The sequence below is a fragment of the Camelus dromedarius genome, chromosome 19 (assembly GCF_036321535.1).
Source record: "Camelus dromedarius isolate mCamDro1 chromosome 19, mCamDro1.pat, whole genome shotgun sequence".
NCBI lineage: Eukaryota > Metazoa > Chordata > Mammalia > Artiodactyla > Camelidae > Camelus > Camelus dromedarius.
In genome coordinates, this window is record NC_087454.1 from 20578928 (window position 1) to 20605682 (window position 26755).

At 42.5% G+C, this 26755-nt stretch overlaps 1 pseudogene; it reads left to right on the forward strand.

The window, feature by feature from the left end:
• Positions 1 to 26755, forward strand: part of LOC116147833 (butyrophilin-like protein 1) — a 140367-nt pseudogene that overhangs the window by 7195 nt on the left and 106417 nt on the right.

A 26755-nucleotide genomic window follows, 5' to 3' on the forward strand; every position in this document is an offset into this window, starting at 1 on the left:
CATGCTGAAGGCTGCAAACCCCTGCATCACAGCCCTCCATGAAAGGACGTGAGGTCAGGAGTACAGATGAATGGATTCTCTGTGACATGATTTCTGGGTCACAGAATTGTGGTCGGAAGATCTTGCCCATATTTAGAGTGTTCACAGCTCAGTCCATCAATTCACCGGTCATCTCATCTGACACCGGGGTCTACCCACCTGATGGTGTGTGTTCCCTGCCCTCGGTCTGTGTCTGTCCTACTTTCTTGCTCCTATGTCTGTGTCCACAGAGGAGTTCTTGGTGTTCGGCCCCTGAGACCCCATCGTGGCAGTGCTCGGCCAGGATGTCGCACTGCCCTGTCGTGTGTCCCCGACCATGAGTGTCGAAGACATGGAGCCGATGTGGTTCCGCTCCAAGTTTTCAGAAGCCGTGTTCATCTATCAAAACCGACAGGAGCAGAATGAGGAGCAGGTGGCTCAACACGTAGGGCGGACCTCACTGGCAAGGAGGAACCTCCTCACACAGGGGGAAGCTGCTGTGCGCATCCATAATGTCCAGGTTTCCGACAATGAGCTGTACACCTGCTCCTTCAGAAAGGGAAGTTTATACAAAGAGGCCACTTTTGAGCTGAAGGTGGCAGGTTGGTGACTTGATATTTTTGAGTTGCGGAATATTGGGGTTGGGAGGAAGCTCAGGGACCACGTAAATGGACCACTCAGTTTATAGATGAGGAACAGGAGGCACATTCACTCCTTTCATCATCCAGTGCAAATACATAGAAACCTTATTGTGTGCCACGTCCTCTTCTGTGAACCTGGGACACATCAGTGGACCAAACAAAGTTCCCTGTGCTGTGGAGTTTATGTTCTAGAGGCAGTACATAAATACTTAGATCAAGAGGTTACAGAGGATGTTATCAGGTGGTAAGCACTTAGGATAAAAGGCCAAGTCAAACAGTGGAAGAGGACCAGGATGTGGGTGAGGTGGGCTTCAGTGTTACATGGGGGCTCGGGGTGTGACTTACTGACAATTTGAGCAGAAGCTGAAAGGAAGTCAGGATTTAGCCAAGTGTTCGCAGCAGAGAAAACGCCCAGTGTGAATGGGCCCTTGTGGTAGGAGTGTGGCTGGTTTTCACTGGGCACACATGGAGGCCATGATGGTTGGTAAGACGAGTGAATGGGAGGGTGATGAGAGGTGACAATGATGGAATAACGAGATGTTCCTGGTATAGGGTGTGCAGAAAGGGTTGCTTCATGCTCTCTGTGGTGGTCAGGAAGAGTTTATAGGTAATACACTCCAGCAGGCACTTGTGTTCACCAGACAATGTTCCAAAGATCCCTTGAGGTTGATGGATGGGAACGTGAGAAGGCAGGGGGCGCATACAGCATGTTGATCATAGTTCTTAGCAGTTAACCAAAGAATCCTGGGGTCTTAAGTGTGTGATTCCGGAGGGGCACAGGTAGTGGGAGTTGGGAGGAAGACGAGAGAAGGAGTTTGGGAGGGAAGGCTGATGCAAGGTCATCGAAGACATTGTGTGCTGGGCTATGGAGTTTTGATTCATGGGTGAGGAGAGCTTAAAGGGAGCAGGGCCAGGAATGTCCCCTTTGTCAGCTGTGAGGAGGCTGGATGGAAGGTGAGCAAGGCTGCAGGCACGGATGCAGTGATGGGGCGGAGAGGATGCCTCAAGTAGAGGCAGTGACGTCACGTAGAGAGGGACAGGAGGTATCACACATCAGAGGTTTAAAAGGTAGAGTCAACTGAGTGAGTGGATCTGGGGACACAGAGCGTGTGGAGGGAAAGTGGGGACTGCAGAAGCACCCAGTGTTTTGCCTTGGCTGTTTATTCTTTAGTGGTCGGGATATTGAAAGTTAGGTGTGTCAACTGAAGAAATATATTCAACCTAAGAGCTATGAGCTGAGTTTATTTCAGGATCTTACTGAGGGCTCTATAATCTGGGAAACAGCCTCTCAGCAGCTCTGAAAAACTGACCCAAAGTGGGTGGCAGAGAAGTCAGTATATTAGGATTCTGGGTAGGGAATGCTTATAGTCAAGCATACATCTCGGAATAAAGTTATTGCTACCACCAGGATCAGATAGCTCAGTTAATGATTTTAATGCTTTACTATGTATGGGAATATGCAAGAATCTAGGTTCAGTAAATTTTTCCCCCTATCTACAACTGTCTAAGGGGTCTGTTTTTCCAAAACACAGAGTACTTATCCTGTTTTTCATCCTGAATTCCTTTTGGCATGTACTGTCAGTGAGTGAGCAGCGGCTAATGACTTGATCCTTGTAGAACTGGATGGTGGGCAGCATTCTTTGTTTTACATGTTACTTATGTGTTAGTTACCTGTTTCCATAATAAAGCTGTGTAACAAAGAGCCACAAAAATCACAGTGGCATACAGCGATAACCATTTATTTACTTCAGGCGTTAAGGAAGTACAGCTGATTCGGACAGTAGTTCACTGACCTCACCTGGGCTGACTTATACATCTTTAGTCACGTTGGCAAAATATAATTAAAAACAAAACCTCCCAAACCAAAATCCTCTTCACAAATTTAGGGAGAAAGAAAACAGTTTAATTATTAAAAGGGCAATAAAGCAGAATGTGATACACATGGCAGGCAATCTACCAAGAGATGGCAAAGACAAAAAGAAATCTCCCCCTTTTATAAAGCCAAGCAGATGCAACCGATTACCTAACTAATCCTCAAGTCATAGGACTTGGAAGCACCATTTGTCTCATGGTTCACCCTAAATTTTCCTGGTAGTTGAGGTAATCATTACCTATGTTAGCCAATTGGCTTTACCCAGAGGAAAATAAATCCTCATATCTTTATGACGGGGGGAAGCTTTACACGTTGGAGCACAGTGCCCCCTAAAGTTAGGCTCCTACCCTCCCACAGGGAAGGGGAAAGTGGGAGTACCAGCTCTCCTGTGGTTTATTTTTCAGAGAGATGGCCCCCAGGTTCTAGAGAAAGCCATTCCTGGGTCACAAAGCTGGCAAAAGCTTAACTAGTTTTTCCAAAAGGATTTATATACGTTTCAAAGAGGGGAGAAAGTACCTACAATTACAGGTTTCCGAAAGTAAACGATTTAAGAAAAAGGAGGGGGTAAACCTCTTCCCTTGAATGAAGCCTCTTACTTTAAAATTTTATTTGTCCTTATGGTCAGCTGAGGAGGTCACATAGGACCTTGGCTGGGTCTGTTCATAGGGGTTTGTTGAAGTGACTGTAGGAAAGCTTCAGCTGCAAAGGCTGCACTCAACCGAGCAGGTCCTTCCCGAGGCGGAGGGCAGCCCAAAGGCACAAGCCCTTTACAGCCTCTGCTCGAGTCACGTGGCTGATCTCCCACTGGCCGGTCAAGTCCCATGACCCAGCCCAGGGGCACAGTGTGAAGGCACTAAAAAGTGTGTAGCAGAGGGCGAGCTGGACATGAAGATAAGTGAAGATCCTGCCTAATTTTCATAATCTATCACTGACAGGGCAAAGTCACATAGTCAGTTCTGCGACTCTGAGTTTGAAGTGGATGTGAGGAAGCCCAGTAGAGGTGAACCTGTGGGTATAAGGAGGGTTCCTCAGGGGACAGGGTTGTCAGCCGATCTAATTTTGGTGATGACTTACAAAGAGAGGCAGTGGGTGTGGAAGCAGGTGCCCTGGGAGAGTATGTGAGGTGAGGAGAGTTAGGACAGGGGTGGAACCCTGGGCCAGATTCCTCCCGCTGTTCACCTGGGTGTCAGCCGTTTCACCTGCTGACTGGGGAGAAGGGCCCCAGGCCCCGAGTCCCTGTAGGTCTCCTTCCTTCTGTTCCCCGTGGAAGGGCCGCTGCCTTGCTCCTTGCAGGGGGCAGCCTGTCCCCAGAGCCCCGCAAAAGCAGAGTGAGTGGCTCCCCCTGCAGTTGTGCACACGTAACGCTGCCGGGGTCCACAGCAGCCAGGCGCCCCCCCACCCCCGGGCTCTACATCATCCCTCCCGCAGGTGTGGGCTCTGCCCCTGCAGTGCGCATCACAGGCCCGGAGGAGGACGGGGTCCGCGTGGTGTGCACGGCCTCGGGGTGGTTCCCGTAGCCCCAGGTGCAGTGGAGAGACCTCCGTGGAGGGAAGTTCCTGGCGTTCTCTGAGGCCCACGCCCAGGATGCTGAAGGGCTGTTCAGTGTGGAGGCCACTCTGGTGGTGAGAGACAGCTCTGTGGGGAACGTGACCTGCTCCCTCCTCAACCCTGTCCTGGGCCAGGAGAAGGCCATGGCCATTTTCATCCCAGGTCAGCGCTGCTCCCAGCTTCCGGCAGGGCGGGAGGAGGGTCGGGCGTTCCTGAGTGTGCCGGGCTGGGCCGCCCCGGGCTGTGGCCCTGACGGGGTCTGTGGCTGGGCGGCAGCGCCCTTCTTCCCCCAGGCGTCTCCCTGGAAGCTGGCTTTCCAGGTGAGCCTGACTGTGCTGATGATCCTACTCCTTGGGGCTGGATGTTACACCAGGAGAGAACATGCCACAAAGTTACAGGAGGTTGCGAAAAAGAAGAGTCTCTGCCTGGATAAGGAGCAGGACCAGCGGGAACAGGAGGAGGCACGGAAGGAGATCGGTAAGACAGGACAGCGGCCACGGCTGGCGAGTGTGGCAGCCTGTGCTGAGAGGGCCAAGCTGACCGCAGGGCCGAGTCCTGGGCTCCAGCCCTCCAGGGAAATCCAGGCCCGGAGCGGGTGGCTGGGGAGATGCAGGGAGGACGGCCGGAGCCGTGGAGGCTCGGACGGGTCTGGAGTGGGAACGTCTTCCAGGTCACATACAAAGAGGTTGTTTTTGTGGATTCTTTTTCTCAGGGATGGGAGTTCATGTGTTTTTTTCACTCTCTTTCAGGTGAACTCCAGGCACAACTTGGTGAGTCCTGCTTTTCCTCCTGAGCTCTCTGCATCCCCGTCGTAGGAGACCTTGTGGTTCTCAGCTCACGTGTTTCCTGTACGTTGCCTTTCAGCCTGGAGGAAGTCAGTGTACCTGGCTGGTGAGTGACTCTCCAGATGTGCTTGGGTCTCCTTTCCTGCCTGTGCCAGGGCACCGCTGTCCTTGTTTCTGTCTAGACACAAACATGTGGACCCCCTCCCCTGGGGTGGATGTGGAAGCTGGTGGGAGGCAGAACCCAGCTCCAGGGGTCTCCCCGATCTGGGCTGCTCTTTGCTACCCAGTGCTTCAGAGCGTGGCTGTGACGGTGACCCCTGGGGCCTGCCATGCACTGGGGTCTTATTCCAACCCTGACTGACCCGCTATACGGATAGTTTCAAGCCTTGAATGCATCTGGTTTTCAGTCAGTACTTGGAAGCCAAAACCACGTGCACTGAGATGTCATTAAAGGAGCTATAAATGAAGGGGGTGATTAAGTTTAGGAGTGTGACTTTCTGTCTCCACCTCAAAACACCATCCGAGAAGAGTATAGTCTGTCCAGTTTCTGTGGGTGCTGATCAAAAAGTGATTGTTAGGAGACGGGGCGGACTGAGCTGACCGTGCATGGAAATGTCATGGGCTGGGCTGTCAACAGCCCAGAAAAATGATGTTTATGTCTAGAAATATTTCATCTGAGAACGATTGGCCACTTTTACCCCAGAGCTCACCTCACATTCCTGTGCTTATATAATTCCCATTTCAAGTGATTTCCCAAAGATATCTTTGCCAGAAAAAGACTGGATATGAGAATTCTTTCTTAGAACAATGTAATAATTTGTCTTTTATTTGTTTGATCCTTAGTGGCAATAGTGAATGCAGATTGTATATTAATTTTTGAGGTTTTTAAATGTTTTAGTGGAGGTACTGGGGATTGAACCCATGACCACAGCATGCTAAGCATGTATTCTATCACCGAGGTATATTCCTCCTTACCAAAAATGTTTGAGGTTTTTTAGGCACAGAACAACTAAGTAACTTGCCAAAAGTCGCATCGTAGAAGCGGGACAGTGGAGGAACTCAGCCTGCAACGCAGGCCTCCTGCCCTGTGGTCCAGGGGATTCCGCGTGGGACCTGCTGTCTGCACGTGGCAGGAGGTCACCTTGTCTCCAGCCTCTCCCCCACTGCAGTTAGTCTCACCTGCAGAACAGAGGGGAGGCAAGGGCCAGCGGAGTCACGCTGAGTGGGCTGGTTCTAGCTGAGGTCTCACCAGGGTGTGTTCCCTTTCAGCCTGGAGGAAGGCCCAGCTGTATGCAGGTGAGTGGCTTTGAGTTCCTGTGGCCTCCCCTTCCCAGCCCGGACTCTGCCCTCTTCTCCATCAGGGGCCCCCACACCAGGGAGGGTTTGGTGTTCTGTCTCCTTATCACTTCTGTATTCTCCATCTGGAGTCTGCAGGGACTCCTTGTGGGAACACAGGGCTGCCTCCATTCTGGACTATCCCCCCGCAGGTCACTGTTAGGGTTAGCAACATTCTCCCCAGACTCCTTGTCCAGCTGCTACTTCTTGTTGGTGCAGAGACAATGGAGAGGTCAGTTGTGAGGGGAGATGACAGCAGGATAATGACTCAGGAATCGCTCATCTCTACAAGATTCCAGCAACCATGCTTGCCTGCTTGGGACTCAGGTTTTCCTAAGGGAGCCTTTTGGTTCTTGATCCGTGTCGCTCCAAAACTCCTACTCTTTTGGATCTACTTTTGGTTTTCCGGTTTCTTCCTGGTCCTCTGGGCTATTCTTCTTCTCTCTGCTGCTTTTTCTCTAACTCCCTGTCCAGGCTGTGTGTCTTCCTCTAAGACTCCTTAGTTGCTGAGGAATTAGTTATTCTAGAGCAAGCTTTCTCGATCTGGGAAACAGAACACGTGGGATGTTTATGGATTTCTGGAGTGAGGGTCTGTGAAAGATCAGAAATTACATGCAAAATTTTGTGTATATGTTTGTGTAACAGGAACCGAATGTAACAACCATTCTCTCTCCTTTTCTGTGAAATCTTATTTGCTGATAGGCTCATTCCTTGTTGGGCTTATTAGGGGCAATATGTGAAGACCGGGAAAGGAGCAACCTAGAGGAATCAAAATTGTTTCCCAGAGAAAGGGTGGGGAGCAAATCAGGGAAGATAAGACCAGAAGGAGGAAGAGAGGAGGCGATGAGGAGGAAGTAGAGGGTCTGAGATTCGACTTATAGAGATTTGGGGTAGCTTGGAGGGTGAGAGAGAGACCACAAGTCACAGCCATGTAGTTCTGAGTTGGGGAGCACACAGCGCATGTACAAGTTACTTCGGTGCATAAAGGGTAATCAGCTCCTCGATCCCTCTTTGAGAAATTTCAGTAAAGACAGTTATTTTTAAGCCATTTTAAAGTAACCACCTAATTGATTTTGTCTCTGATAATGAGACCATCTCAACCTTCTTGTGGTGGTTGGGGCAGGAGTGTGGTGCGGGGGATGCTACTGCAAGGGGGGTTGTCCAGAGGCCCCATCAGCTTTGGGGTGAGTTAAAAATCTGTATCCTCTGAACCTGTGTTCAATGCCCTTTCCTAGCTTGGAATGTTTCTTTTTATGGTCAGAAATATAGACTGTGAGGGATGGAGAGAAGTATTCCAAGGGGTGAAGGCAGCCTGGGGACCGGAGGTGTGAGGAGTGAGGATCTCGCCTTCGGGATTGTTACTGATTCTCCCTGGGATTTATATGTTAAACCTGAGGGTCAGATAGTCTTCTTTTAGCATCTGCCCCCTTGTCTGCCTGATTAAAGAGTGTGTGTTTTAATGTATACCTGTATACACCTTTCTATTTCTGTAAGGACAGACCGTATTACACCAGAATCTACATTTTATATTGACAGATTCATAGTGTGAGGAGACCAAAGGTCTGACCTGTTTTTTTCATAAAATTGAAAAAATGATTTGTAACTTATCGATTTTCTGTGGAAATTAAGTGAAGAATAGCAGAACACTGGACACATTGTAGAGTTTCACAAATGCCAATTCTCTTTTCTCCTCCTCCCCTTTCTTCTTTGGTAACCTCTGCTGGCTGTGATATAGAAGTTTATATCTGGTATCAACTACTGTCTTTGTGAAGTACAAGTGAATTAGTGTTAATCTTTTTCTCAAACGGTCATATGGGTCAGGCCATTTCATGCGATCTTATTTCTATCAAGCAAATCAACAGAGATGGAAATAATTTTTGCATAAACCTGTCTTAAGTGGAAATAGTGGTCATATATTTATACCCCTAATGTGCAAGAAAATGTCATTTACTTATTTCTATAAATGTTCTAACCTTGTTCCCCAGTCTCCACCGTGTTGGAGGCAACAGCTCTCCAGAGCAGACATTTCAGGGTCCTATGACTTTTATAGGTTTTGCTTTGCCCCACGAGCTTCCTTTCTTCTTCCCAACAGGGAGTATGAAGGTTGGAAGAGATTATGTGGCTCTGAGTCAGTGGGGTAGGGGTCCCTATGCTGTCCTCTTAGTTGCATCAGGGCATCACCGTGTGGAGACTAGCCTGAGCTGGCCCTTAAGACGCTTGGTTTGGGGTCTGCTGAGGAGTGGCAGGTCCTGTGCTGCTATTTGGGCACTGTTGTTCCCCCGATACCGGTGACCCCATCTCAAGGATCTTAATCACGTCTGTAAAATTCCCTTTGCCGCAACATATTCACACATTCTGGAGTTTAGAATGTGGACACCTTTGGGAGCCTAGCACATTGAGGTTCTCCTGGAAGCTTCCAACCTTTCTGGGCAGTTATCGGGGGCAGCAGATGACTAGATCCAATATTTTGGGTTCTCCCTTCCGTATAGGAATATTTTTGCTTCACTACCCTGTGAAAAGGGGAGGAGAATTCGTTAGTGTCTTTTCCTCTCACTGAATATATGTGTTTCTCACTTTGAACATCTCTGTCTCTTACTTCAAATCTTTCTGCTGCCTCCAAGCTGGGCAAGACTTCTGTGATGCTCTATCCTGGATTGTTTGTACTCAAAGCTTGTAGTCATCCTTTGAGTTCAGCTTAGCCAAGTTGTATTCTGTCTACCAATGGCTTGGAGGTAACCTGCACATTCAGCTCAATTAGTTCTTGATCATTAAATGGAAGCCTTGGAAATTTTGATCTCCCCATTTCTTTCTTAATAAAAGCTAGCTTTCAGGATAGATGTATGACTAGGGCCTTGAGAAAGCATTAGTTTATAGTGAAATCTGGGCAATGATGTTTATGTTCAAATTGACATCAAGCCTCTCAGTCCCTTGTTATTAAGCTTAGCCTTCATGGTAGGATGCAGCATGATGATTCTGTATGTGTGTGTGTGTGTGTGTGTGTGTGTGTGTGTGTGTGTGTGAAAAGAAACACATGCATCAGTTGAATGTTTCCAAGGCATTTCTCCCTATAACTCTCTCATCAGTATGTTTCAGTAGATTAGGTACCGACCCTTATGTGTACAGTCTCTGAAACTCCCTGAAATGAAACCCGTGGTTCTCTTGTAGATTGGCGGAAGGAGAAGTTCCAGGACTGTGTGTGACTTCGAGCTCTTTCTGAGTATTCCTTCTGCTGCCCTGGGGCTTCCCCTTCATTTCTCTGTGGTGATGGAGATGCCAGCGTCATCGGTGGTGGTGGGGTGGGTTGTGGCCGTGATAGTCACATAGTTGGGGCTGGTGGGTGTGCCTGACTTTGGGTGCTAGGTAGAGATGCTTCAGTCCTTGGAGTGTAGGCTGGTCCTAAAGGGCCCTGGGACATATCTAACCCCCAAAGCAGCCTTGTGGTTCCTTCCGCAGCCTGGAGGGCCATGAGCTTGAGTCACAAGTTTCTAACCTCAGGGGGCTTAGCCTTACCCCATGAACTTGGAGTCCAGGCTGGGGGTGGTTGGGAGATCTTGTTATGGGGCAGGGGTATTCCTTGCATTACAGGCAACTTTCTCTGCAGGTCCTGTCACTCTGGATCCAGGATCTGCCCATTCAGACCTTGTCTTCTCTCATGAAATGAAACGTGTGGCCTTGAAAGACTTTCGTATGTTCCCATTAGAGTTCTGTGCATACTGGGCTTTGAGGGCATCACAGCCGGGCGCTGGTACTGGGAGGTGGAGGTCAGAAACGGAGACAGAAGTGAGTGGGCCTTGGGGGTCTGTAGGGAAAATGTGGAAAGGATAGGTTGGTACTTACAATTCCCAGATGGGGGTTGTGGGTTATCCATAGATGTGAATTTGGCTATTTTGCCTGTATTTGCCCTCAGACTTGGATCTCCCTTAGGCAGTTTCCCCACAAGGTGGGGGTGTTCCTGGACCACGAGGAAGGGGATGTCTCCTTCTATAACATGACTGACGGCTCCCACATTTTCTCCTTCCCTCAGGCTTCCTTCTCTGGGGCCCTCTTTCCATACTTCATGCTTATGTCAGGAGATGTGTCCATGACTGTCTGCTCCACGGCGGATGGGTCTGAGGGGCTCCCTGTGCCCCTTAACAGTTCTTCTCTGGAGGAGCCTGTGAGCCTCCCAGAGGAGGGGTTCTGCTCAGGCTGTTGTGCTGATGCTCCCCCGGGGGTTCAGTCTCCATTACTCCCCTGCAGCCCTGGGGCTGCATCCCCATAGGGCCCCCTCACTGTCCCAGACCCCTCACTGTGGCCTTTCCTGGAGCTGGAGATCCCATGTGACTAAGGCCTCAGAGTGGACTGTTGATGGCTGGGAGTCTTGCCCACCTGCTCTGGAGACAGACTCCTGGGCGTGTGGTTAGGAGAAGAGTCAGTTCATGCCATGTGCTCACGTATCAGATTATAAAAGTTGACTCTTGGAGCTGGTTGAGGGGTAGGGTGCATTTTATTTGGGGAAGTATTTCTTTTGGTAATGAAACATATTTCATGAGGTTTTTATACTGTTTGGATAGTAGATGATGAGAGGTTGAATTACTCTGCAGAATAAAGTGGTATTTCCTTTATCCAATTTGAGTTTGTGCAGAAGAACCCAGAGGCTGACAGTGGGTCCCTGCTCTATCTGAGAGACCTGCACTATCAAGCCAGAAAAGCTGGCCATCAAAAAATTTCCAGGGAATTGAGTAGCTCCTGAAAGGAGTCTGATATTTTAATTTTATGTATTTCATATTCTGAGATGGATAGAACACACCCATTTTCCTTTTTTTTTAAAAATGACCTATAGTCTGTTTAGAATGTTGTGTCAATTTCTGGTGTACAGCATTGTATTTCAGTCATACACATACATGCGTATATTCCTTTTCATATTCCTTTTCACTATAGGCTACTACAAGTTATTGAATATAGTTTCCTGTGCTATACAGTAAAGTTGTTTATCTATTTTATACATAGTAGTTAGTATTTGAAAATCTCGAACTCCCAATTTATCCCTTGCCACCCGCTTTCCTCTGGTAACCATAAGTTTGTGTTCTATATCTGTGAACCTGTTTCTGTTTTGAAAACAAGTTGATTTGAAACACACTGATTTTCCCAAACCTCAGTAAATTTCTGTTACTTGTGAAAAACTGTACCAAAAGATTGAAGAGAAAGATCTGGGTTTTTAATTTTTGTTAATAGAAAATAGAGAATTGCGATTTGAATTAAGATATAAATGAAGAGAAAATTTTCAGAGGCCGGGGGAATTGCAGAAAGCTTTGACCACCAGCATGGAGCCAGCTGTTAGTGTAGTGTCTCTCAGGACTACCGAGTCCAATAGTAAATGTTAATGGAAAACTACAGCAAAGAAAGAGAAGCAGGACTCTTGAGGACTCAGACCTTTGGGAATGGAGGTGTGGTCACTCAACCAGGTGGAGAACCCTGACCTGCTCTGGTTCTGGGTGAGAAGACACAGAAGGTGGGAAGTGGAAGAAGTCATGGGTCCCGATTCTGCCCTGTGACCAATTACAGAAAGAGGACTTTAGCAGCCTTGCGTGTTTTCTCTTTCTTGTCATGTGTGTGAGTGTATGTTGATTTGTGTTCATGTTCCAGTTTCTTCCTCTCCCTTCTTCTTTCCCTTATGCTTATATTCAAGTTGTTGGAGGTTATGTTTGTAATACAGTCTTTGTGGACCAGAATGATCCAAGGCATTGTGACTATGTTTGAGGAGTAGGTAATGGAGCAGTGTTGGCTCCAATTTCTAGGACTGTCTGTCTTCTCATTTTGCGGAAAGGATGAGAAATTCTGCATTTGTAAGTGAAGCTTTGTCTCGATGGGAGAGAAGGCAGAGTTGTGTTATTATATGGAAGTTCAACTGTGTGTGTGGCAGCTGAGTGGCCAAAGTGTGGACTGTGCTCAATATCAGTTTGTTGCCTCTTGGTCCCAAATCTACCCTGTATTTCCCCTGCTTTGTGGTCCTGGAGCTGAAGCCCATAAACATCTCCTCTCGCATGTGGCGCAGTGTCAGTTACTGAAGGGGACACTGCAGACATAACAGAGGGCAGGGCTTGTCTTGTCAGTCTGATGCTTTTCTTCTGGATCCTACGATGGGACAGCCAGTGGCCTGCACAAGGTCCAAGATTTCTCTTTTTTTTGTGAACTTGTCTGGCATTGCAGCAGGCTGTTTTCCAGAGACTTGCTTCCCGTGGAAACTTGCAGACCTCCAGTGGGTGATGTCCTGCCCAGCAGCCTTGGCTGGTGACACATTGCAGAACTTCTTCACTTTCCAGGGGGCTACAGTCCCCTTTTACCCAACAAGCTCTGAATCCCAAATCCTCTCTAACGAGAGTTTTCTCCCAAATTTCTCCTTTGCTTGGGTGTCTGCCTCAGCCCTAGAGGTAATGTGTGCCCCCCATACCTGCCATTTCTCTATTCCTTAGTGTGGTTTTTTTCCCCTCCTTTAATAGTTAACTTTTTGCTAGTTAAGGATTTCTCATCTCAATTTTCCCTGTTCAAATGACTTAATGTGATTTCTGTCTCCTAACTGGCCTCTGACTGACGTAAAATCTAAAGTGCAGTGTAGCTTTGAGCAGGGCACTGCACTGCCCTCAGTGTGTGGAAGGAGTAGTGGAGGCACTGACAAACTCATTAAAATGGTTCAGCCCAACAACAAAGTCACACAAACATATTCTTGGAGTGTTTGTGTGGATTTTAAGTATTCTATATGTTAACGTATTTTCCATTATACTTATCCCCACTTCCATTTGTCTTGTACCTTTATGATACTATATTACTTTTGGATGAGCTATCGGCATATTTCCCTCAAACTCAAGAAAAAAAATAAAGAAAGGTAAGCATGTGATTTGAATCATCCATACAAAAGAAGAATAATCTTTGTAAACAAGAGGACTAGTTTCCTGAGTAATTCCAGAAAGAATAATAAGAAGAAGTTCAACTATGAATTTTCTGCCAAGGGTAGAAAAAGGAACCGGGCAAAAACAAGGCAGCAGTGTAAATGGAAAACTATTTCACTCGACTGAGGATGTTTCAGCCTTGGTTTCAGTGTGAAAAGGGAGATGTTAACTTTTGTTTGCTTATGAGACCGCTGTTCCATCTGAGTTGTTCAAGCACTGAGTATGATTTTCATGTTTAAAATGCATGTTTCATTTGTTGCAACCCTATTTATAATGTTATCTATTGTTGTAAACTTTATACATTATATGCCTACTTTATGCATGGGGCTGTCCTTCCCAGCCATGGAGCTGTACTTGAAGAACAAGATAAAGGATTTTCTAGGGTTTTTTTTGACCATACATAAGATTTGCCTTCCCAGGAACCACACTCTTTGTGTAAGATGGGGCTACATACCAGTGGCATTGCTGTGGAGAAACAGATTTATTTTTTACCTTGCCCTCTCCCCTGAACTCTTTCTCTGGTTCATTGCTACTCTTTCTGTTGGTGCTCAGGCTCTCTCTCCAGTTTAAATGGAATGTGTTCCATTAGTTGGTCTTACAGAATACTGTTCCGTAACTTTGGAGCAGTTATTTCAATTTACAGTTAATCCTGATTATTTGATTGATGCTGGGGTCTCCTCCAGAATATGAATCTCGTATGGGACATGTATCCACAAAGCCCGAGGTTACAATGCCTGTCATATTATGGTTACTTAACAAATATTTGTTGAATGAATATAACTGCTCATGTTTCCCTCCTTATATTTGCTGCTAGAAGTTCAGGTTAATTTGTGGCTTATATATTTCTAATAATTGTTTATTTTGGATATATACTCTCTCTTGATTTTATTTTATATTTTCATTTCTGTTCTTCATTTTCCTTGATTTTATCTCTTCAGTTCATTTTTATTTATTTATTTAATTGGATGGAGGTACTGGGGATTGAACCCAGGACATTGTGCATGGTAAGCATGCATTCTACTTCTGAGCTATTATCTGCACCCTTTCATTGCTGTTTTGATAGCATTTTTTAAGAGTTGTTCAAAATTGTTATTTAGAATAAGGTAGCGTATAAATAAATATGCAGACATACAACCAGCCAAGAGTGAGTGAACTATCTCGTCTAGCTGAGGAACTGGACTTTCCTGATCATAACATCCTCCTTCTCATTTTCTCCTTTTTGGCTTCTGTAATGTCAAACCCTTCCACTCATCTGTCTCAGTCATTTCTTTTTCTTGCAAACTCTCCTTGTACTGGCTTTTAAAATGTTGTTTCCTAGGATTTAGTCTTAGATTCTCTTCTCTTTTCCTCCTAGATATTATTTCCCATCCATACTCTAGATGTCAGCTCTCACCCACAACTCGTGACTTCCACAGCTATGTCTCCTGTTCAATCTCTTTCTCGAACTACAGAACTCCTTTTTCATTTAATTTCTAGACACCTGAGGCATTATGTGACCCAAAATTTTGTTTTCAATTTTCTTTAAAAGAGGAGGTAAGTTAATTGGTAAATAATTTCAAAATTACATTTTAAAATTTTAAATCACTTCCTCATACCACAAGTAATTCACACCTTGCTTGTTTAAAACGTAACATGTTACTCCCTCTCCTGATTGCAGAATACTACTTTTTTTCCCTCTGAGTTCTCTCTTAATTCATGTCCTTACTAGCAACCCAGGTGTCCATGTGAGAAACTTGGGTATCATCTTCATCCTGAATAGCTACAATCTTGACAAAGAAGAACAAATCTGGGTATCACACTCTTAAAGTATACTATAAAGCTTCAGTAATCAAAAGAGTATAGTACTGGCACAAAAACAGACTCTTAGATCAATGGAACAGAATAGAGAGCCCAGAAATGAACTGACCCTTATATGGCCAATTAATCTATAACACCAGAGGCAAGAATATACAATGGGAAAAGACAGCCTCTTCAGTACATGGTGTTGCAAAAACTGGACTGCTACATGCAAAAGAATCAAACTGGACTACTTTCTCACACTGTATTAAAAATAAACTCAAAATGGATTAAAGACTTAAATGTAAGTCCTGAAATTATAAAACTAGAAGAAAACATAGGCAGTATACTCTTTGACATTGGTCTTAGTAACTTTTTTTTTTTTTTGGATATGTCTCCTCAGGCAAGGGAAACAAAAGCAGAAATAAACAAATGGGACTATATGAAACTAAAAAGCTTTCTACAGTGAAGAGAACCATGAACACAGATAAAAGACCTCTTACTGAAAGAAAGAAGATAATTGCAAACTATATACCTGAGAAGGGGTTAATCTTCAAAATATAGAAAGAAGTCATACAACCCAACATCAAACAAACAAACAAACAAACAAAAACCAAAAAAAAAAAAAAACAACCCCAGCCCAACTAAATACTTTAATAGAGATTTTCCTAAAGAAAACAAAAGATGGCCCAGAGACCACATGAAAAGATACTCAAAATCACTAATCATCAGGGAAATGCAAGTGAAAACCACAGTGAGATATCACCTTACACCTGTTAGAATGGCTATTATCAAAAGTATAACAAATAACAAATATGCAAGGATATGGAAAATGTGAACCCCTGTACACTCTTGGTGGGAATGTAAATTGGTGTGTCCATTATAGAAAATGGTATGGAAGTTCCTCAAAAAATTCAAAAGAAAACTTCCGTATGATCTAGCACTTCCAATCCTAGGTATTCCAAAGAAAACAAAAACACTAATTCAAAAACATATATGCACCTGTTATATTCTCTGTGGCATTATTTACAATAGCTAAGATATGGAAGCAACCTAAGTGTACATCGATAGATAAATTGATTAAAAAGATTTGAGATTTTATATATACATAAATGGAATATTACTTAGCCATAAAAATGAATGAAATCTTGCTATTTATGATAACATGGATAGACCTAGAGTGTGTTATGCTAAATCACACAGAGAAAGACACAAACTGTATGATTTCACTTATATGTGGAATCCTAAAAAATATATGAATGAACATAAAACAGAAACAGAGCATGAGTTACAGAGAACAAATAGGTGGTTGCCAGAGGGGATGAGGGTGTAGGGAGGAGATAAATAGATGAGAGAGATGAAAAGATACTTTCAGTTACAAAATAAATGAGTCATAGGTATGAAATATACAGTGTGGATAATAAAGTCAATAATAATATATTTCTTTGGTGACAGATGGTAACTAGACTCATTGTGGTGATCATTTTGAAATGGATAGATGTATCCAATCACTATGCTGTGCACCAGGAACTAACATAGTGTTGCAGGTCAATTATGACTTCAAAAACAAACAAACAAATAAAAACAAACTCATAGAAAAAGATAAGTTTTTAGATTACTCTATTGTGTGGAGAATGAAGATATAGACAGACCCACGGGAGACTAAGTCATTCAGATGAATACTCTAGGAATCCTGTTGTCAGGCAAGGGTGGAATGGAGGGGTTGTGGATAGGAGACAGAACTAACAGGACTTGGTACTGGTGGAATGTATGTTGTCCCGAAAAAGGAATCTGGGATACTTCCCAGTTACTCTGCAGGGGGATGTAGTGCTGAGACATGGAGTTCAGGAAAAGGAGTGCACTTTTTTTTTTTTTTTTTTGCAGCTTAGGCTTAATCAATTAATGAATCAAAACTTTTACAAGGCTGGTTGTCAAGTTGTATTTATGGGCCTAAGCCATGGGTGGAGGTTTCACTCTCTATTGATCTTTTTTTTCTGCTTGATCTAGTCTGTTGAACCCTTCTAATTAATTTTTCAGTTTGATTATTGTGTTCTCTAGCTTGTTAATTGTGTTTAGTATTTTGAAATATTTCTACTGTTACAGCAAAGTGTCACAGCATAGTGTCACAGCAGAGTGCTACAGCAACCTGGATCCTGCTGAGAGATTAAGCGACACTTGGATGGTTGGAGAACTCAGGTTTATTACACCGGTGGGCCCACAGGATTTAACACTCCAAGCTCTGGACCCCATTTGTAGGTTTACACAGGCTTACAGGTTTACAAAGTCAAGACTTTGCAACATTTTGCAACATCATATGCAGAGTAGGTATTAGAAATGGACCAATCAGGAGTGAAAGAAATGGACCAATCAGGAGTGAGCTAGGTTTGTGCCCTATGCAGAGTAGATGTTATAAATGGTCCAATCAGGAGTGATCTTTGAGAATCTTAGAATCTTAGGGGTAAGTTCTGCTTTCCTAGAAATAAGCCGTTTTACAGAAGAAAAAAGTGAGATAATGCCACAGGGCCAGGGAACCAGTCAGTACAGGCAGGAATGTAGTGTCCCTGACTGGGGTTCCTGCCAATCTTTTCATGGGGCTTCCCACCTCACTACCTCTTGGTTGAAATTCTCACTTTATTCATGGATTATTCTCTTGACCTCAGTGAGCGTCTTTTCCTCAGCTCTTTTGTTTGTTTGTTTTTGGATGAATGGAGGCTATTTATTAAACACATATTATATTCAAAGAGAATACCTTGTAAGGGTTTGTGGAATATTTCCAAAATAATGACCATATATGATTTAAGCCATGCATTTATTACAAATAGCAGAATGGCTGTTAAGGAAAATATACGTCAGCGATTTTGAATTCTCTGTCAGGTAAATTACATAGCTTTGTTTCATTAGGGCCACTTTCTAAAGATTTATTTTGCTCCTTTGTTTGGAACATCTTTGCCTGATTCTTTATTTTCCTTGACTCTGTGTTGGTGTCTGTGCATTAGACAAAGGATGAGGGGAAACAGTGAAGAAGGAGGGTTGTGAGGGGAAAATATTAGAAAATAAAGTGGTAAGGGGAAGCTGGGAAGGGAGAAGGCAGTGAGGGAGAAACTGTGAGGAATGAGAGGGCTTGAAAGTGTAAGGAGAGAAGGCAGCGAGGGGAAACCTAAAGGGGAAAAGGCAGTGAGGGGGACACTGAGGAGAAAGCAGGGAGGGGGATATTGCAGAGAGGAGGTTGTAAGGGCAAATTGTTGTGAGTGAAGACATGAGGGGAAAACCGAGGGGAGAAGGCTGTGAGGGGAAAACTGAAGAGAGAAGGTGGTGAGGGACATTGTGAGGGAAGGGGGTCTTAAGCGGAAAATGTGAGGAAATAAAGTGGTGCAGGGAAACTAGGAGGGAAGGCAGTGAGGAGGAAACTGAGGGAGAAGGCATTGAGCAGGAATTTGGTGGGAGAGAAGGCTGTGAGGGGAAACTGACAGGAAGCTGTGAGAACTGTGAGGGGAGAACACAGCGCGGTAGAAACTGAGGAGAGAGAAACAGGAAACTGTGGAGAAAAGAGGCTTGAAGGAAAGTTGTGAGGACAGAAGGCACTGAGGGAAAACGTGTGAGGGTAGAAGGCGGCGAGGGGGTAATTGGCCGTGAGGCAGACACTGACAGAAGAGAGTGAGGGGGAAAATGTGCGGGGAGAAGGCTGTGACAGGGACTCTGTGATGAGAGAGGTGGAGGGAGAAACTGTGGGGAGAGAACACCGGGAGGGGAACCTAGGGGAGAAAACTTGGAGGGGAAAGCTGTGGGGGAGGATGAAGTGAGGGGCAGTGAGAAGAAACTGTGAGGAGAGAAGGCTGTAAGTGGGAAAGTGTGTGGGGAGATGGCAGCGAGGGGGAAACTGTGGAGAAGCTGGTGAGAGGACAGTGAGGGAGAAAATGAGAAGGTGGTGAGGTGAAACTGTCAGGGGAGACAGAGGTGAAAGGATAAACTGAGAGGAAAAGGTGAAGATAGAAAGTGGTGAGGAGGAACCTGTGAGGGGAGCAGGGACCTGAGAGAAAAGTGTGAGGAGAAACGTCTGTGACGGGACACTTTGAGGGGAGAAGACAGTGAGGGAAACTGAGGAGACAAGGCGGTGAGGGCGGTGAGGGAAACGGGGGAAGCCGGGAAAGTGTGGTGAGGAAGGGGTGAAAGTCAGAGAGGAATAAGGTTCGCGGTGGGGTGGGGAAGACGCCAGGTCGGCGCGCGGTGGGCGGGAGCCCGGCGAGGGGCGCGTAGCACCCGGAGCGCGAGCCGCAGGACCAGCGCTTCCCCGAGCTGCCTCAGCCTGAGACTCGGGTCCTGTGCCGGGCGCGCGCCTGCTCTGCTCCGGGTCTCCACCTCGAGGCTATGAGGGTGCCTTCTGGATCTTCCCCGTTAGACCCACCACGCCAAGGAGGTTTGGCTTTGAGAGGAATTCTCTGAAGGGTCAGCTTCGGAAGAGAGACTTCGCTCGCCTCTTCCACAGCGTAAGTTCCTTCTCCACCGCTTCCACCTCTTACAGTGGTCCTCGCAGTCTGACTAAACCTGAACAAATGCAGTTCTTTTTGACTTGTACTTTTTCCCAGAACAGCAGGTGTAGGACTCTTAGGACTCTTCCTCCCTCCCTTCTTTCTATAAACCTTTTTATTTTGAATTAATTTAAAACTTACAAGTAGTGGCAAAAATAGTGTAACCAAAACAAAGAAGCCAGCAAACAAACAACTCCCTCCCCCAGAGCTTCCGCCGCCACAAAGTATCTTCCACCCATCTGTCCCCAATGATAACATTTTACATGATCATACATTTTTCAAAGCCAGGAAACTGACATCGGTACGGTATTATTAAGTAAACTACAGACCTTATTCAGATCTCACCAGTTTTTATATACTTTTTTGGGGTCTATGGTACTATGAAGTTGTATCACATATGTAGGTTTACGAAATTGCTACTGCTGTCAGAATACAAAATAGTTTTATCGCCACAAAGAATCTCTCTCATGGTATGTTTTTAGTTAGACCTTCCCCCAGCCTTAACCCTAGACAACCACTGACTTGTTCTCCATCGCTGTAAGTATGTCATTTTAAGAGTGTTATAAATAGAATCATACATATGTAATCACTTGAGGTTCAAACAGCGAATCACCCTGGAGGTCCATCCAAGTTATTGTGTGGATCAGTAATTTGTTCCTTTTTGATGGCTTATGGTATTTCATTGTATGGATATGCCGCATTTTGTTATCTATTTGCCCACTGAAGGACATTTGGATTGTTTCCAGCTTGAGGCTATTACAAACGAAGCTACTATGAATGTTCCTGTAGTTTTTCTGTGTGGTCATGTTTTATTTCTCCAGGATAAATATCCAGCAGTATGATGGTAGCTAGATTGTATGGTCACTGTATGTTTCACTTTGTAAAAAACTGACAAACTGTTTTCCAGAGTTGCTGTATCATTTTACATTCTCCTAGCAATCTGTAAGAGTCAGTTGCGCTAATCGTTTTAACACTTGCTGTTATCAGTACTTTTAAATTTTAGCCAGCTGGTAGATCTTTAGTGCCACCTCATGTATTTAAATTTGCATGTCTTTAATGTCTGATGTTGTTAAATCTTTTCATCTGTCTCCTCTTTGGTGAAGTGTCAGTTCAGGTCTTTTGCCCATTTTCTAAAGGGATTGTTTGTTTTCTTAACGTTGAATTTAGAGAGTTCTTGACATATTCCGAAGACAAGCCATTTGTTGAATATGTGTTTTGCAGATGTTTTCTCCCAGCCTATTGCTTGTATTTTCATCCTCTTGACAGGGAATTTTGAAAATCAAAGTTTTAAATTTTGATAGAGTCCAATTTCTAATTTTTGTTTTATGGATTGTGTTTTTCATGTTACATCTAATCACAATATTTTTCTCCTATATTTTCATTTATAATTTTTACGGTTTTTAGATTTAAATTTATGATCAACTTTGACTTATTTTTTTAAAATAATGTGTGATATTGAGGTTGAGATTAATTTTATTTTTGTTTGGTGGAAGTCCAGTTGTTTCAGCCACACCATTTATTGAAAATGCCATTTTCAAAGGATACCAAGATTGCCTTTGAATTGCTTTTGCACCTTTGTGAAAAATCAGCTGGGACTAGGAGTTGGGTTCTTCTTCTGTGCTATCATGTTCTGATGATACACGGTTCTATTCCTCTTCTGGTACTATAGTGTCTTGACACTGTAGTTATATAGTAAATCTTAACATTGGTTTGTGTGATTCCACCTATTTTATTATGATTTTTCAATAGTGTTTTAGTTATTCTTGTTCCTTTGCTGTTCCATGTAAATTTTAGGACCAGCTTGTCTGTATATACAAAAGAAAGTGTTTGATACAAATTATGCTAAACCTATAGATCAATTTGGGGAGACATGATATCCTTACTTTGTTGAGTCTTCCAGTTAACTAACACTGCATGTATTTCTAATTAGATCTATTTTTATATCTTTCATCAGCATTTTGCAGTTTTTAGCATTCAGATTCTATATATATTTTGTTTGATTTATACCTTAGTGTTAGTTTTCTTTGCAGTGGTTGTAAATGGTATTGTGCTTTAATTTTGGTTTCCTATTTTTTGCTAGTTTATAGAAATATGATTGATTTGTATTTTGTAGACTTGCTAAACTCCCTTAATAGTTCTAGAAATGTTTTTATAGTTCTTTGGGCCATTTTCTCTGGATATAAACTTCTGAGTTGACAGTTCTTGTCTTTCAGCACTTGAAAACTGTTATGCCACTTCCAGCTTCATGGTTTTTGATAGGAAGTCCACTGTCATTCAAGTAGTTGTTCTGTAGGTAATGCTTTTTTTTTTCTCTGAATGTTTTCAGTATTTTTTCTTTGTCTTTAGTGTTCATAAATTTGATTATGATATGACTGAGCATGGATTTCTTAGAGTTTATTGTATTAAAGAAAGGTTGACTTAGTTTCTTGAATTGCATGTTTATGTCTTTCACTAAATTTGGGAAGTCTTCAGTAATTTCTTCAGTTTTTTTCTAGCACTCTTCGTCCTCTTTTTTTGAGATTCTGATGACAAGAATGTTAGGTAGTTTGTTATTTCCCACAGGTGTCTGTGGTGATCTGTTAATTTTTTTTTCTCAGTTTGGATTGGGTAATTTCAATTGATTTATCCTTAGGTTTGCAGATTCTTTCTTCTGTGACCTCAATTCTATTATTGGTAACCCCATCCAGTAATTTTTCATTTTGGTTATTTTATTTTTTAATTATAAAATTCCTATTTGCTTCTTCCTTACATTTTCTATTTCTTTACTGAGATGTTCTATTTTTTGTTACAAAGGTGATCACAATTGCTTGTTGGAACATTTTTATGATAGCTGCTGCAAAGTCCTGGTGAGATAATTCTAACACCTGTGTCATCTTGGTGTTGCCATTGTTTGCATTTTCTTACTGAGGTGTGATTTTTGAGGGTCTTGGTAATGACAACTGATTTTTTGATTATATGTTGGACATTTTGGATATTATACTATGAGACTCTTGCTTCTATTTAACTCTTCGTTTTAGCAGGCAGTCAACTTGCTTAAGTTTGGAATACACATACTGACCTACTTTTGTGGGCCGTGGTCAGATGTTAATGGTTTTTAAGGCCTTTGCAATGCTTTTCTGGCCTGCCCCAGTTGTGTTTTATTCAGAGGCCAGTTTGAAACCTGGTAGTATTCCAGATCAATGTTCAGTTCTCAGATCCCTTAAGGTGTCATTTCTGGTCAGTTTCTTTCTTTCTTTCTTTTTTTTTTTTAGGTTTTCTACACTAAAAATTAAAAATTTTAAATGGAAATATAGTTGATTTACAATGTTGTGCTAGTTTTTGGTGAATAGTCTGGTCAGTTTCTTAGATGTACCACTCAGAAGGATTTCATACAGAGATTCAGAATATCCCCATCTCCCTTCCTTTTTATCCATCATCTTTCTTGCCCCACATTCTCTAGTTGGGAGGAAAACACTGCCTTGTCATTGCAAAGTAGGGGTTCTACACCCAGTCCCCATAGCTGCTGTACCAGATAAACTTTGATTTAGGAATTACTCTTTTGAGAATTTAACCCCTTTTTTATGTCTCTTAAATTTTTTTTTAATTGAAGTAGAGTTGATTTACAATGTGTTAAATTCTAGTGCACAGTGTAGTGATTCATTTATACATCTCTATATATTCCTTTTCATATTCTTTTTCACCACAGGCCATTATAAGGTATTCAATATAGTTCCCTGTGCTATATACTAGGACCTTATTGTTTATCTATTTATATTTAGTAGTTTGTATCTGTTTATCACAAACTCTTAGTTTATCCCTCTCTCTCCTTTATACCCGGTAACTGTAAGTTTGTTTTCTATATCCGTGAGTCTGTTTCTGTTTTGTAAATAAGTTCATTTGTATCATATTTTAGATTCCACATATAGTGATATCTTATATGTCTTTCTCTGTCAAGCAGTACTTTCTTAATATTAAGCCTTCCCTGATCTGGTTGACTAGGTAGAAATCTTCCTATTACAGGTCATTTTAAGAATAATTGTTGTTACAATTGCAGTTTTACATGTTTATTATTGGATTAATGTCTTTCCCTTTGGAATGAGTTCCATGAGAGCATGGGCTGTATTTAATTGTGCCTACCATTGCATTTTCAGCACTCAGGGCAATGCCTGGCATGTAACAGGCACTTGATACATGTTTGGTCAATGAATCAATCAAAATGGAGGAGTAAAGTATGCAGTTGGAAATATAAGCTTGGATCTCATATAATTAAAAAAATGAACTCTACTTTGGTGTTATGTTATAATGGTTATTATAAAAAGTCTCTCAATTATATATAGTATCATAATTACTATAGTGCAATAGTGTGAAGCCATTATTTATTATGTCCCAACAGTTAACAAATAACTTACCTTTTTCCCACTGAATTTCCCTCCTTCTATGATTGGTGCCTTCATCTTATCAGTTACCCAGGTTTGTCAAAACCTTGGGATCATCTTTGAGGTTCTCCATGTCATATACATTCAGTTAGTTGTCAAAGTAAGTTCATTTCTCTTTCAAGATAATTTTCACATCTGTTTCTTTCATTTTATTCTCATCACCTCCAAATTAATTTAGTCTCTTGTCTTTTTATGGCTGTATCACTACAATAGTCTTCTACTGATCTCTCATCCTTTCTCATGTCTAAACCACCAAATTACTCTTCCTGAAAGACATCCCAGCTTATATTTCTGTTGCCTATCAAATAAATGAAATAAAAGTTCAAGTCCCTCCAAAACCCTGGTTTTTAATTTCAACCTTATTTTCTTCTATTACCCTCAGTGTTGCCAATTTCATTCATATCCCACCACTTTTCATAATTGTTGCTGTGTCTAAGTACATACAAACTGTACTATTTTTTATTCAGTATTTTTCTTTAAATTGACTCATCATTTTACTTAGTCTCATCCTAATCTATAATTTCTTCAAAATCATGGGCTTGATGGACTGTATACACCTTTTTTTCTAATTCATGTAATAATAAATATTAAGTTTTATATTAAAATATTTACCTGTGTACCACCTGAAATCATCCTATGCATTATTGGTGGTCTGGGGAACTAAACTTTGGGGAGCTTTGCTGCACACAAATTCTCTGCTCTTCTCCCTGCATTTAGAATACATTTTTTCATGTCTAACCTTTTTCTTTTTTGTTCCCTCATTTCCTTTCCCAGTCAATTCAATTTAGTAAAGATTGTAATAGGCACTGAGGATGAAGGTAATGGTAAGAAACAGATTTTCCTTCAAAAAGTTTATACTCTGTTAGAGGAATTACTAATCCACAGTCTCAAACAATATAAAACTCCTGTCTTTGATTGATGCCCAGCTCAAATTCTACTGCTGTTAAAGTCCTTCATGTATCACCTCTGTCCAAAGAGATTCTTCTCAGAGGGGAGGGTATAGCTCAGTGGTGGGGCATGTGCTTAGCATGCACAAGGTCCTGGGTTCAATCCCCAGTACTTCCTTTTAAAATAGATAAGCCTAATTACCTCCCCCTGCAAAAAAACAAAAACAAACAAACAAAAAAACAAAGAGGTTTTTCTCTTCTGAATTTTTCCTATTGTATTTACTGCTCAGAATCATTTTTTGGATATTCATATTTTTAACATTGTTTTAGTCTTTTCATTTATATTTATCTTCTTCACGAAGATGTTTTTGTATTCCTCTATGGATGTTGCATTTAGTAGGGACTAAGTAAATAGCTATTTGATTAGGCAGGGAAATACCATACTTCATTGAGAAAAAGAGTTCTACTTTTCTTTAATCAGAGTTTTATTTCAGAAAAATTGTAATTTCCTGACAGTGATGCATCATGCACATACATTTTGAAAAATTTACACTTGGAAGCTGAAGTTTGAGACTAAGAGACCTAAAAAGAAAAAAATTTCTGAAGGATCTTTTGCCAGATTGCAAGCAAAGGAGTAGAAACTTTGTGGCTAAAGAAAATGTAAGGAGTCTGTCATTTTAATTGATACTTTAGAAGACTGGGAGCTAGTTTTGAAGTTGATGTGTTGGAGTGAATTTATTCAATTTTATTTTATTAGTTTATAAAATTTGGTGCTATTTTTCTTCAATGTGACCTTTTTTTTACTGTCCCTTTTCTTCCTGGAATCTTCTTTTTGGTTTATACCCTTCTCCTCTTTACTTATTTTTGTTTTGTCCCTTTTATTCTTAGACTCACCTTTGATATTCTTGCTCTCCTTTTTGTCCTTGACTCCCTTCTTGTCCTCTGTCTCTGTCTTTTTGTCCTCATCTCCCTTCATGCCCTTGTCCTCTGTCTTGTCCTCATCTTCCATCTTATCCTTGTCCTCTTTCATGTTCTCGTCTTCCTCCTTGTCCTTGTCCTCTGTCTTGTCCTCATTTCCCTTCATGCTGTTGTCCTCTGTCTTGTCCTCATCTTCCATCTTATCCTTGTCCTCTTTTATGTTCTCGTCTTCCTTCTTGTCCTTGCCCTCTGTCTTGTCCTCATTTCCCTTCATGCTGTTGTCCTCTGTCTTGTCCTCATCTTCCATCTTATCTTTCTCCTCTTTTATGTTCTCGTCTCCCTTCATAACCTTGTCCTCTGTCTTGTCCTCATTTCCCTTCATGACCTTGTCCTGTGTCTTGTCCTCATCTCCCTTCATGTCCTTGTCCTCATCTTCCTTCTTGTCTTTGTGCTCATTTTTGTCTTCATCTCCCTTCTTGTCCTGGTCCTCCTCCTTGTCTTCATCTCCCTTCTTGTCTTTATTTTCCCTGTCCTCATCTCCCTTCTTTTTCATGTTCACCCTTTGTTCCCCTTTTTTCACCTTTATCTTTTTCACCATCCCCTTTCTTTGGTTGGTCCTTATCTATTTTCTTTTCCTTGTCCATGTCCTCCCTAGTATGTTTCCTTTCATTGTCTTTCTCTCTCTTCTCTTCTTTACTCTGAGTTTTCCCAGGAAGCTCTTCAACTTTCACTCCAGTTTTCTGTTTTTGTTCCTTTTCATAGGTCTCCTCAGGGCCACCTACTTCTCTTTCATGTTGGAGCTTAGGACCACTTTGGCTATTTTGTGGTGGGACTGCCTGAATTCTTAAATGAATATCCTGTTTGGAGATAGCATTCCTTGTTTCTCTAGTGCCACTTTTTACCTCTGTTTTTGAACCTTCTCTCAAATTACCTGAAAATATAATAGAGCATATAAATGCATAATTCATATCTTAAGTAATTTTTATCTGCTTGCATTTTTTGTTATCAGACACTTTTACTTTGCATTAAGCTTGAATCAATAAATTTGTCTTCCCAATAATATAAAATTTGTGAAGCTGTATACACACAAAGGATTTGATAAGAGGT